Raw genomic sequence first — 13,423 nt, 5'->3', positions numbered from 1 at the left:
ATAAACCCACTTCCAACTCACTTTTGTGCATCCCTAGTCAACTGTGTCATCTCTCCATTTGCTATTACTGGTTTGTATGAACCACGTGCTCATAGAGCAACTTTGTTTATCCAGTTGTCACAAGGAATACTCTCTGGAATCTAAAATGCTCTCTCTATTCCTCTTTAATGTTCCATCGGCAAAAGGCATAGATCAATTGGATAACCAAAGACCTTTACCTAAGGCAAAATGGCTAATACCAGCAGGGGGGCATAATTTTAAGGTGATTGGAAGAAAGCATAGGGTGGTGTCAGAGATAAGTTTTTTACACAGAGAGTGGAAAGTGTCATGGGTGTTGGTAAATAATAGGGACATTTAGAAAAAACTCTTAGATAGGCACATGGATGATAGAAAAATATGGGGCTATGTAAGATGGAAGGGTTAGATCAGGGGTCCCCAACCTTTCTAATGCCTTGGAACTTTAGCATTAACCAAAGGGTTAGATTGATCTCAGAGTAGGTTAAAACGTCAACACAACATTGAGGGCCTGCACTGTTCTATGTTCTGTCACAATTGCCACAAGGAATACCCTCTGGTCTCTGGAATATTCTGTTTCTGGTGTGCACAGCTATTTAACCCTCAAGTTCAGCTGTTAAACACCACTTTACACCTGCATAGTTATTAAATTCTGTTGTCAGTGCAAGATCAAGCTTTTATTACCAAGTTAGAATTAGCTTCCCCATTATTAAGCCTTTTCTGCATTACTGATCTTGTTATTTATTATTAAGCATGACAGAGCATTTAGAACATAGAACAATACTGCAAAGTGCAGGCCCTTTGGCCCACATTGTTGTGCTGACCTAACGTACTCTAAGCCATTCCTCCTACATAGCCCTCCATTTTTCTTTCATTCATGTGCCTATCTGTTAAATGTTCTTGCTGTATCAGCCACTACCACCACCCCAGACAGCACATCCCACACACTCACCACTCTCTGTGTATAAAACAACCCTGCATCTACATCTCCCCTATACTTTCCTCCAATCACTTTCAATTTATGCCCCCTTGTGTTAGCCACTTACACCCACAAGTATCTAGAATTACCTACATCTACAAGTACCTGATTGGGTGTGTACATTCAGGTCTGCTTGATGTTGTACCTTGTATTCAGAGGGTGAGAAGATGTACTGTAATCTATAAGACATGAGAACAGAATTAGGCCATTTGGCCCATAGAGTCTGCTCTGCCATTTCAACATGGCTGATTTATTATCCCTGTCTACCTCATTCTTCTGCTTTCTCCCCAAAACCTTTGACACCCTTATTATTCAAGAACCTATCAATCCCTTCTTTAAATATACCCAGTTACTTGGCTTCCACATCCGACTGTGACAATGAATTCCACAGATTCACAACTCTTCGGCCAAAAAAACGAACTCTTCATCTCTTCTGAAGGGATGTCCTTCTATTCTGAAGCTATGCTCTCTTGTCCTAGACTCCCCCACTTTAGGAAACATCCTTTCCATGTCCACTCTATCTCGGCCTTTCAATATTTGATAGGTTTTAATGAGGTAGTCCGCCTCTTCTAAATGGCAGCGAGTGCAGGCTCAGAGCCATCAGGAATGACCAGCAATGGCGCCTGCAGCTTAGTCAGGTGCTGATTGGTCTCCATCGGCCCGGAAGCCAGGTCTTTGGACTCTGTCTGAGAAGACCTACTTTCACGGTGTCTAAAGGAGGTACTGTCACTGTTCTCCCTCACACTGGAAGCTGAGCCACAAGGGCACAGCCTAAGTTCTCAAAGTCAGCATTGAATCCAAGTATTTTGTGACTGAATCTTTTCAAAACGTTCATTTCTTTATTTAGGGCTATAGTGTGGAACAGGCCCCTCTGACTCAACAACACTCCTATTTAACACTACCCTAATCACAGGACAAATAACCTACCAACCTGTACGCCTTTGGACTGTGGGAGGAAACCCATGTGGTTCATGGGGAGAATGTACGGACTATTTACAGACAGCAGTGGAATGAAGCTCCAAACTCCAGAACTCACCGAGCTAAAATAGTGTTGTGTTAATTGCTTCATCTCCGCGGTGGCAACAGTTAACGGTGGTGTTTACGCTATATCAATGTAAGCCCATGTAGTTATCAAAAACTAACAAAATCCCCGTGTCACATCCCATCACTGTGCACGTAGTGCTGAACCTCAGAAGCAAAAAGATGCAGCTGGATGGTGAATCTGCATGGTGCCTCCCATCAAAGGTTCCCGCTGTGACAGAACCTTCTTAAAGGATGGGTAGAAGGGGCCAGCTGGCTGCCAGACAACCAAATTTACTTCCTGAAGTACTGGCTATTGATAGCTGTGTAGAATTCCAAAACTGGGGCAGGCAGGAAATGCAAGATTCATGTCCCGTGCGGATTCAGTCAAACACAGGTGGTATATCGGAAAAGAATCTGCTGTTCCATCGAATCAGGTTCTGGTCCACTCTCTTTGGAAAATCACTCAGGTTAATTATATTCTGTGGCACCCTGCAGCAAGAAGGAAGAACAGAAGGTGGAAAAAGCTGATGTACAGCCAAAAAAATCAGTGTGTGAATACTTTGATTTCTCTTAGAAACTGTCTGAAACAACTTGTAACAATCACACCTACTGCTCATGAAGGACTGGCACAGTCCTGCGGTGTTTCACAAAATACAATGACCCTATTAAAAATCTGTTTTACATTGCTGACCTATCATCAACAGGTCTAGGCTAGGCAATTCACTACACAACTCTTAATTAATCAAAACCCACATTTTATTGTCACTGCACAAACATCAACATAACTATGTTGACCCCAGGCCAACAAGTTAACCCATGAATTCTACTTCTCCCTCTGTACCAAAACAACCGAAAAGCACTTCTCCAATTTATAACACTGAAATTGGGGATTTCCCGTTGTCCAAATGATTGATCCTTCACCTCATAGGCCCTGACATGGGGGTTTTGCGATTGTTAATCCCCAGAGTTCAAACCATATTGCATCCGAAGCTCCTCATTCTTCTTCCTTATCAGTTCAAATGCTGTGTTTCAATCTCATTGGCTCCGATTTATCTGCTGACATGCATCAGCTTTCCAGTGGCTTTTGTCCAAACCAGCATCGTTTTATTGCCCTTCTTGCAAGTAAGACTTGTAATTAATGTATCTCTGTTCTGAATCAGAGCAGATCAGCCAGTTGCTAGGCTCAAGTTATTCAGGACTGACACAGGATATCCTATTCGTGAACCTGCGTGTTCCATCTTACCAATTCCTGAAAAAACCCATGGCTTACTCAGCTAATCAAAGCAATTCACCAGTTCACAAAGTGGAGGTTGCAGGAGCAGTTTCACAAAATAGCAACCTCCATTCCTTCAAATACATGGCAAGAACAAAGATATTTGTTTTGTCTACTTTCACTGTCCTTGACCCATTCCAGTTGGACGTTTACCTCCATATTTTAATTCCTTCATTACCAACAATGATTGATGTTACTATGTTTTATAGATAGTGACAATTAAAAAACTCTTAGATATGCACATGGATGATAGAAATATGGAGGACTATGTCAGAGAAAATGTGTTGCTATGCAGCAGCAGTACTTTACAATGCACACTAATAGAAACTATAAATAAAAATTAGAAGTTATAGCCTTGTAAAAATATTCAGCCCCCAACCCTATGCTCACATAAATGAGTACTACAATCAAGGATTCTGATCAATTTAACTGAAACTTTTTATTGTGAATCACAGCAGAGCCAAAAAACAAGGAAAATTTTAAAATAAAAAATTCAAAAATTGAAATGTCAGAAGTTGAAAAGTATCCGACCCCCTTTGTTCAGTACTTAGTTGAACCACCTCTTGCAGCTATTACAGCCAGTAGTCTTTTTGGATAAGTCTCTATTAACTTTGACCAAGGAGATAAAACGAGATTTGCCCATTCATCCTTGCAAAATTGCTCAAGCCATGCCTGATTATTTGGGGAGCTACAGTAGACAGCAGTCTAGAGGTCTTGCCAGAGATGTTCAATCAGGTTCAGGTCAGGACTCTAACTGGGCCAATCAAGGACATCAACTTCCTTCATTTGAAGTCACGCCATGTTTGCTCTGGCAGTGTGCTTTGGGTTGTTGTCCTGCTGTAAGAGTGACCTCCTCTCCAATTTCAGCGTTCTGGAAGAGGCTCGTTGTTGTCTCTGTATTTAGCAGCATTCATCTTCCCATCAATCCTGACCAGATTTCCAGTCCGTACTGCTGAAAAGCATGCCCACAGCATGATACTGCTCCACCATACTCTACAGTAGGGATGCTGTTACCTGGCTGATGCACAGAATTAGACTTACACCACACACACTGCTTTGTGTTGAGGCCATCCGACCACAAGACCATCTTCCACATCTTTACAGTATCTTCTAAGTGATGCTTTGCAGTGCCTTTATTGCCAAGGTTGTCTTTTCTGTTTTAGCCAGGGCTTCTTCCTTGCCACTCTTCCACAAATAACTTCTTTGTGCAAGGTCTTAGAGATTGTGGAGCCATAAACTTCATCTCCAGTTGCAGCCACTGGCTTCTGCAGCTCACCCAGAGTGACTGTTGGCATCACAGTAGCCTCTCTTACAAATGCCATTCTTCTCTGGCAACTAAGTTTAGAGGGGCAGTAGGGCTGAGGTTTCATATTTTTCTCCACATTTTCACGATGGACTACACTGAGCTCCAAGGTGTGTTCAGTGCCTTTCAGTTGGTCTTGTACTGTTCCCCAGATTTGTGCTTCTCTATTATCATTTCCCTGATTTGTATTGAATGCTCTTTTATCTTCATTTTGGATTGATCTACTGATAATCTACCATATAGTTGACCTTACCGGGATTGGGGGGGGTATTTATTCTTATGAATTAATTGAAAACAGGTGATCACCCAATTTTTTACATTAACAAATTGAGTGAGTTAGTAAGTTAAAATAAAGTATTGCATCTGAGGAAAGTTAGTGTAGTAATTACAAAGCAGATGAATACTTCTTCAGCTTCACGATTTTGGTTAGTAATCTTTAGTAAGTTATTGACAGGTTTTGGAAATTTTCTTTTGATTTGACATGATGCACTCTGTGTAGTAAATTAACGTGAAAAAATTCTACTTCAATTTAGTTTAAATTTAGAAAATGAGACAGTAAAATGCGATAATGGTTGTGGAGGCTGAATAATTATTCAAGGCACGGTGTATCTAACAAATAGGTAGTGCAAAATGAGGAAAAATAGTTCATAGATTAATTTTCCATTCAGAAATCTGATTGTGGAAGGGCAGAAGCTGTTCCTGAAATGTTGAATGTGTGTTTTCAGGCTCCTGTGACCTTCTCCTTGATGGTAGAAATGAGAAGAGGGCATATCAATAGACAATAGGTACAGGAGTAGGCCATTCGGCCCTTGGAGCCAGCACCGCCATTCACCATGATCATGGCTGATCATCCACGATCAGTACCCCGTTCCTGCCTTCTCCCCATATCCCTTGACTCCACTATCTTTAAGAGCTCTATCTAACTCTTTCTTGAAAGCATCCAGAGAATTGGCCTCCACTGCCTTCTGAGGCTGAGCCTGGGTGATGGGGGTCCTTAATGATGGATGCAACTTTTTGAGGCCTCAACTTTTGGAGGTATCCTTGATGCTAGTGAGGCTAGCTCCCATGACATTGTTGACTGAGTTTACAACTTGCTGCAGAGTTTTCCCAGTCCTGTGCAGTGGCCCCTCCATACCAGATGGTGATGTAACCAGTTAGATTGCTCTCCATGGTACATCTGTAGAAATTTGTGGGTATCCTTGGTGATATACCAAACCTCCTCAAATTCCTGATGAAGTATAGCCTCTGTCATGCCTTCTTTGTAATTGCATCGATATGTTGGGCCTAGAATAGATCTTCAAGGCTGTTACACACCCAGGACCTTGAAACTGCTCACACTTTCCACTTCTGATCCCTCGATGATAACAAGTGTGTGTTCCTTTGATTTCTCCTTCCTGAAGCCAACAATTATTTCCTTGCTCTTACTGACGTTGAGTGCAAGGTTGTTGTTACGACACCACTCAACCAGCTGAACTATATTGGTTCTGTTTGTCTCCTCATCACCATCTGAGATTCTGCAATTGTGTCATCAGCAGATTTCTAGGTGGTTTTTGAGTAGTTCGTAGCCACATAGTCATGGGTGTAGAGAGAGTAGAGCAGTGAGCAAAGCACACAAACTTGTGGTGCGCCAGTGTTGATTATCAATCAGGATAAGATATTATTTCTGATCCTTATAGACTGTGGTCTCCCAATGAGGAAGTCAAGGATCCAGTTGCAGAGGGGGTACAGAGGCCCAGGTTTTGGAGTTTGTTGAATAATACTGAGGGTGTGTTTGTGTTGAACACTGAGCTGTAATCAATAAACAGCAGTCACACCGTAGGTGTTATTATTGTCCAGGTGATCCAAGGCCTAGTGGAGAGCCGGTGGGATTGTATTTATGCAATATATTTATGAATAATCCTAAAGTATTCCTAAGTCCTTTCTGAGTACAAATAACCAAACCTTAAGTCAGCCCACCCAGTCAGCAATTCCTGTACTATTTGTTGCCTTCGACAAACTCTGATAATTATCTGCATCAGGGAAAAAAAACTACTCATAGCTATGTAATAATATATGTAGACAAAGGCCTGACTTTAACAATCAGCAGATAAGGAGACTGTGGCAAATCCTAAACACAAGAGAATCTGCAAATACTGGAATTCCAGAGCAGCACTCACAATGCTGGAGGAACTCTGCAGTTCAGGCAGCATCTATGGACATATCAGCTGATACCCTTCATCAGGACTTAGCCTGTCCCGAAGCCAATACAGAATATAGAACAGCACATTACAGGAGCAGGCGCTTCAGCCCACGATGTTGTGTTGAACTAATTAAACTTATAATTAAATGCCTAACTAAAATAATCTCTCTGCCTGCACAATATCCATGATCCTCTCTTCTCTTCACATTTATGTGCCTGCCCAAGGGCCTATTAAACACCTCTATCATAATGACCTCCACTACCTTCCCAGGCAGCGCATTGCAGGCACCCCTCCACTCACTGGGTGAAATACTGGCTCTTTAGGTTGGGGGGACCTCTTCATCAAACACCTTCGCTTTGTCCAATACTACAGCGAGATTTCCCGGTGGCCACCCATTTTGATTCTACTTCCCATTCCCATTCCAACATATTGGTCCACGGCCTCCTCTACTGCCACGATGAGGCCACTTTCAGGTTAGAGGAGCAACACCTCATATTCCATCTGGGTAGTCTCTAATCTGATGGTATAAACATTGACTTTTCTAATTTAAGGTAATTTCTTCTCCTTCCCCTTCTCTCTCATTTTCAATTCCCCAATCTGGCTCTCCTCTTACTCCTTTTCTTCTATCTGCCTGGTTCCTCTCCTCCTCCCTTTTCTCCAATGGTTCAGTGTCCTCTCCAATCAGATGCTTTCTTCTCAAGTTCCTTACTTCTTCCACCTATTACCTCCCAGCTTCCCACTTCAACCCCCTCCCCCACCTATCCACCTTCCCCCCTCACTTGCTCTGGCCTATCAACCGCCAGCTTGTACTCCTTTCCCTGCCCACCTTTTTATTTTGGCCTCTTCCTCTTTCCTTTCCAATCCTGATGAAGGATCTCATCTCAAAACCTTGACTGTTCATTCCTCTCCATAGATACTGACTTACCTGCTGGCTTCCTCCAGCACTTCTCGTGTTCCTCAGGATTTCTGGCAGCAGCAGAAACTCTTGTGTTTAACTTAATAGCTCTCTTTCTGGATCAGATGCAGATGCTTCAGCCAGCAGATCTTTCTCCCTAAACAAAGCTCCTCATTAGTAGGAATATTTACTGTAATCAAAAACATTCTTTCCCTCCCTCCATGAAGCCTGGACTGTCTATACCAGGGGTCAGCAACCTTTACCACTGAAAGAGCCACTTGGACCCGTTTCCCACAGAAAAGAAAACACTGGGAGCCGCAAAACCCGCTTGACATTTAAAATGAAATAACACTGCATACAACGTTTTGTTTTGCCTTTATGCTATGTATAAACAAACTATAATGTGTTGCATTTATGAAATTGATGAACTCCTGCAGAGAAAATGAAATTACATTTCTGCATGCAACAAAAACATTTTGAACTCCGAAAAAAAGACGTTGGGTTGAAGGTTACTTTTAAGTAAAATACTCAACGTCTATTTGAGTCCTTCTTGTATTTATGAAAAACGCCAAACTTAAATTTGCCGCCAGCAGCAAACCAAAAATAACGTCAGCCAGCTGTCAACCTGAAAAATAAAAGGACTATTTCACTGAACAATGAAAACATATGAATATATGTAAAATAATAGACAATTAAAATATTTATCATACTTGTTCAGGTTGACTCACACCTGACAATGCAGTCGTATTTAGTAGGGATGGATCGATGCTTAGGGGAGTGACCGGGAAGGATAATGTGTTTTTTTCCTCTCTGAACTCACAGAAGCGTTTCCCAAACGATGTTTGCATTGCGATGATTGCAGAATGTAAATACTCCGAATTTATCATGTCGTGACCTTGTTTGAACTCTCTCAAATTGGGGAAGTGAGACAATGTGCCTTTCTGTAAATCTCTGGCAAGCAACGTCAACTTGCGCTCGAATGCCAAAACATCCTCCAACATGTGCAGGGCTGTACGTCCTTACCCCGTTGAAGAGCTGTGTTCAGCGTGTTCAGGTGCGCTGTCATGTCTACCATGAAGTGTAGCTTTTCCAGCCACTCTGGCTGTTCCAACTCAGGAAAGTTGAGCCCTTTGCTGCCCAGGAAAGTTTTCACTTCTTCCAGACACGCGACAAAGCGTTTCAGCACCTCCCCCCTGGACAACCATCAGACTTTGTTGTGCAGCAGGAGATCAGAATATGCAATTTCCAGCTCGTCCAGTAACAAACGGAATTGACGGTGATTTAAACTTTTTGCCATTATTTTATTGACAATCTGAATGACAACATCCATTACTTCTGTGCATTCCGGAGGAAATGTTTGAGCGCACAGTGCCTCTTGGTGCAAGATGCAGTGAAAAGTCAGCAGCTTTCTGTCCAGCGACTTCTGCAGTAAAGCCACAAATCGCTTGTGCGTTCCCATCATATTCGGTGCCCCATCAGTAGCTACTGACACCAGATGGGTGGTCTTTATTCCTTTGGCTCTTAAACAATTCAAGACAGCCTCACAGATGTCCTCCCCCCGTGTTTGGTCTTTTAGAGGTATCAACTCAATCAGTTCTTCCTGTGGCCCGGCAGAGTTTACATACCGGCAGAACAACGCTATTTGTTCAATATCACCTTTGTCTTTAGACTCGTCACAGGCAATCGAGTAGGCCACAGCTGAATTGTTGTCTTTAATTTGCTGTCTTGTGATGTCTTCTGCCATTTTTATGGTTCTGTCTTTGACAGTCTTTGCAGAGAGGGGCATATCCCTGATTTTCTGCACAATTTCACTCTTGTTTTTAAAGTCCGTGAATAGATGTTCTGAAATCTTAATGAAAGATTCTTTTATATATTCACCATCTGTAAACTGCTTCCCGTGCCTGACTATTTCCTGAGCGTCAATATAACTGGCGTATGTCGTTGATTTTCCAGACTTCATCCATTTCTGGAAATGATTTTTGCTCAGATCAACCTTCCGCATCAGTTCCGAAACGGCTTTTTTTCTCTCATCTCCATCCGGATATTTTTGAGCAAAGGCTGCGTGTTTATTCTGGAAATGCCTTGCGACATTTGACTTTTTGTTGTTTGCTAGTTTCTCATTGCATATTAAGCATACCGGTAAACCAGTCTCGTCAACAGTGAAAGCAAATGAATCTGTCCACGGATCATTAAACGTTCTGTTTTCTTCAGTCACTTTTCTTTTTTTAGAATTCTCCATAGTTGGCTTACCTTGGATCAAAAAATTAAAGAAATCGCGCACTGGCGGGTGTCAGGTATTGGCAGTGGTGACGTATATTAATAGCGATAAAAACACGTTGTAGCGGTGTGCTCACGCAGTCAGTAAACTGCAGTCGAATAACTTTATTCGAACTAAACAGCCTTGCTTTTAAGCCTCCCTCAACCCAGCCCCCATGGACGCAGATGCTGCAAAAGACGCGTACTCACAAACCCCCGTAGGCTATCTCCCTTAGCCGGAATGCTGGCTAATTGTGAGGAAATGTGTCGCCACACTTAGATTGTACAAGATCACCATAATCTTCAAATTTAGAATTACATTTCAAAAGCTAACAAACTAACATAAAATACATTTTAATTAAATACTGACCAATTATTTCCCAAAGCCACAGGGAGCCGCAGCACAGAGGTGAAAGAGCCACAAATGGCTCGGGAGCCGCAGGTTGCCGACCCCCGGTCTATACTCTCCCAAGTCGGGCCTAAGCCAGTGATCTCTGCTTGAATGAATGAGAAGCATCTCAATCAGGCTGTTTTCAGGGCAACTACCTCCCTGATTTAAAGCAAAGTAGGTTACCCAAATTCTCCATTACCCATAAGACACAGGAGCAGAACTAGACCATTTGGCCCATTAAATCTGGCCTGCCATTCAATCCTGGCTGATTTATTATCTCTCAAGCCCATTCTCCTGTCCTTTCACTGTAACTTATGACACCCTTCCTAATTAAGAACTTATGAACCTCCGCTTTAAATATCCCCATTGATTTGGCCTCCACAGCCACCTGTGGCAATGGATTCCACAGATTCACTACCCTCAGGCTACAGAAATTCCTCCTCATCTCTGTTCTAAAGGGATGCCATGAGGCTAAGGGTGTGCCCTCTGGTCCTAGACTCCCCCACTATAGGAAACATCCTTACCATGTTCACTGTATTTAGGCCTTTCAATATTCGATCTTGAATAAGATCCACACCCAAGCCAATTCTTCAAAACTCTAGGGAGTACAGGCCCAGAGCCATCAAACTATTGTTGTATGTTAACCTAAAACTGCTCACAATATTCCAAATATGTTCTGACTAATGTCTCTTAAAGCCTCAGCATTATATCCTTGCTTTTATATTCTGGTCCTTTGGAAACAAGTGCTAATGTTGCATTTGCCTTCCTTACCATCAACTCAACTGCAGGTTAATCTTCACAGAATCCTGCAGTTGGTCTCCCAAGTCCCTGTGCACCTCTGATTTCTGAATTCACCCCCTGTTCAGAAAATAGTCTACACTTTTATTCCTTCTGGCTTTCCATTCATCTTGCCAAGTTCAGATTTTCCCCAATTTGCCATCTCGTTGCTGTTTATTTAATGGGGTTATATTTCTTTACAGCCTCTTTGTATTCCCCTTGCAGCTTGGCTGTGTACTGTCAGAAAAGCTGGATATATACAACTCGGTCCCCTTGACCGAGTCTGTAAAATGCTTTTGTCCTACCTCAGCTAAACATCACTCAGGATTCAGTGCCCATTAGGGCCACCAACTAACCTGTCGTCCTATGTAATCAGCTCCCTTGCTAACACTCAAGCTCTTTAGGTCCAAGCTTTAAATGTAGCAGTAGTGTGAAATCCATGTACCACTACTCCTTCCCGGTCTAGTGCACCTGCTAAATGCCGTCGCTGTGCAACAGTAAAGCTTGTGCTCAAATCCTGTGACAAAGCACAGTCAGTCTTCCTTTTTTCCACGGTCGAGTATTTGCTGGCCGTGGCCATGCCTCCTTTGTGATCTTGCAGCAGTAATTAGCTGGATGCTCCACCACCCTGGTGGATAATGTGTCATGTCTTCCACGTCCTGCAGTCCAGCTGCTGATTCAGATTCAGAATTATTTATTACACGTCCATCAAAGCTACCCTCACAGCCTAATGATGTGCTGGGGGCAGCCTGCAAATGTTGCTACACATTTCAACAGCAATAGAGCATGCCCACAATGCTTGCCAGAACATCACAAAATAGAATACAACAAACAATAAAACAACAACAGCAAAACAAGCCCCTGTGACAAAAAAAAACTATATTCATTAATTCCATTGTGGATTAGGACTTAATTATCCTGGGAAAGGTTTAAACTTAGAACACTACGGCACCGTACAGGCCCATGATGTACCAACATTTTAAGGTCAATCCTATTAGGTAAAGTGCTGCTAACCAAATAATGGCATGGTGGAGTAGCGGTTAGCTCAATGCTTTACGGTAACGGTGACTGGGGTTCAATTCCCGCCACTCCCTGTAAGGAATTTGTAGTGTCCCCCTCGTAACCGTGTCGGCTTTCTCCACACTCTGAAGACGTGGTAGGTAGGTTAATTGATCATTGTAAATTGTCCCGTGGTTAGGCTAGGATTAAATTGGGAGATTGCTGGGCCAGGCTCAAAGGGCCAGAAGAGCCTACACCTCTCTGTATGTGAATAAATAAAAAAAAAGACTTCTCTTGCATGGAACATAGAACATCACAGCACAGAACAGGCTCTTCAGCCGCAATGTTTTAAACTAATCTAACCCTTCTATATAGCCCTCAATTTCCTTGCCAAACATATACCTATCTAAAAGTGTCTTAAGTGTCCCTAATGTACCTGCCTCCACCACCACCCTAGCAGGACATTACATGCACTCACCACTCTCTGTGTAAAAAAACATGTTGTCTTGGACAAGGGGGATGGTGGGGTTTGGAGGGTGGTCTACGCTGTGTCACAGTGGGGTTTGTATGAAATGTTCTGATACTATGACAAGAAAATTGTCATTCATTCCACCTACATTGAAGGAACTGGAAGGTTACCTGTGCTTACTGGGATCACGCCGATTTACCAGCATGAAAACACGTGTACCCACTTTCGCACAGAAGTGGATTCAGTCCTTGTATGTAAACATCTGTTATTCAGAAACCTTAATATCCAATCACAACTTCTTTTCAAAAATCATGTGAATTTGCAAGTATAACATTATCTGTACCCCAGTTTAAGTATGTGCGGGTTAGCACTTATTAATGTACATTTATAGTGTATTATAGAAGGTTTGTTAAACTGGTAAAGGCTACACTGTATTCCTGCCATTTTATCATTGTAGCTCAAGCAAGTACAAGTGCCTGTTTTGGTTAAATAAATTGACCATTTTTGGCTGTGTTACAGATAATAAAATATGGAACTCAGTTGTGTTGATTGGTCATTCCATCTTATTGGAAAGCACTATAATTAGTTTCATTAATCTCTTAAATTTTGCAAAGTGAATCATAAGAATGATTGGATCATTTAATAGATTATCCAAGGAGACTAGAAGGGCAGTCAGGTGAAAAGTACACGCAGGTACAATGTCCTCCACCAATTTATCAAGCGCGAATGTATTCACTTTCACTTTAATTCAGCCACACTGAAGATTAATCATTTTTACAGTGGCAATGGTTATTTCTCAAAATATTTAATAAAACATTCATATGGCTGTTGCTGGAAGTATCCGAAATGGGAATAATGTTTGA

General features: G+C 42.2%; 1 protein-coding gene across 2 annotated transcripts in view; it reads left to right on the top strand.

The window, feature by feature from the left end:
* The window catches only part of LOC132395248 (coiled-coil domain-containing protein 102A-like), a 464,661-nt gene that overhangs the window by 397,981 nt on the left and 53,257 nt on the right, over positions 1 to 13,423 (top strand). The gene's annotated exons all lie outside the window — the stretch shown is intronic.

This window comes from Hypanus sabinus, chromosome 1 (genome assembly GCF_030144855.1).
Source record: "Hypanus sabinus isolate sHypSab1 chromosome 1, sHypSab1.hap1, whole genome shotgun sequence".
Lineage (NCBI taxonomy): Eukaryota > Metazoa > Chordata > Chondrichthyes > Myliobatiformes > Dasyatidae > Hypanus > Hypanus sabinus.
Note: the sequence above shows the minus strand (reverse complement) of the source record. Positions and strands in the feature narration are given on the sequence as shown.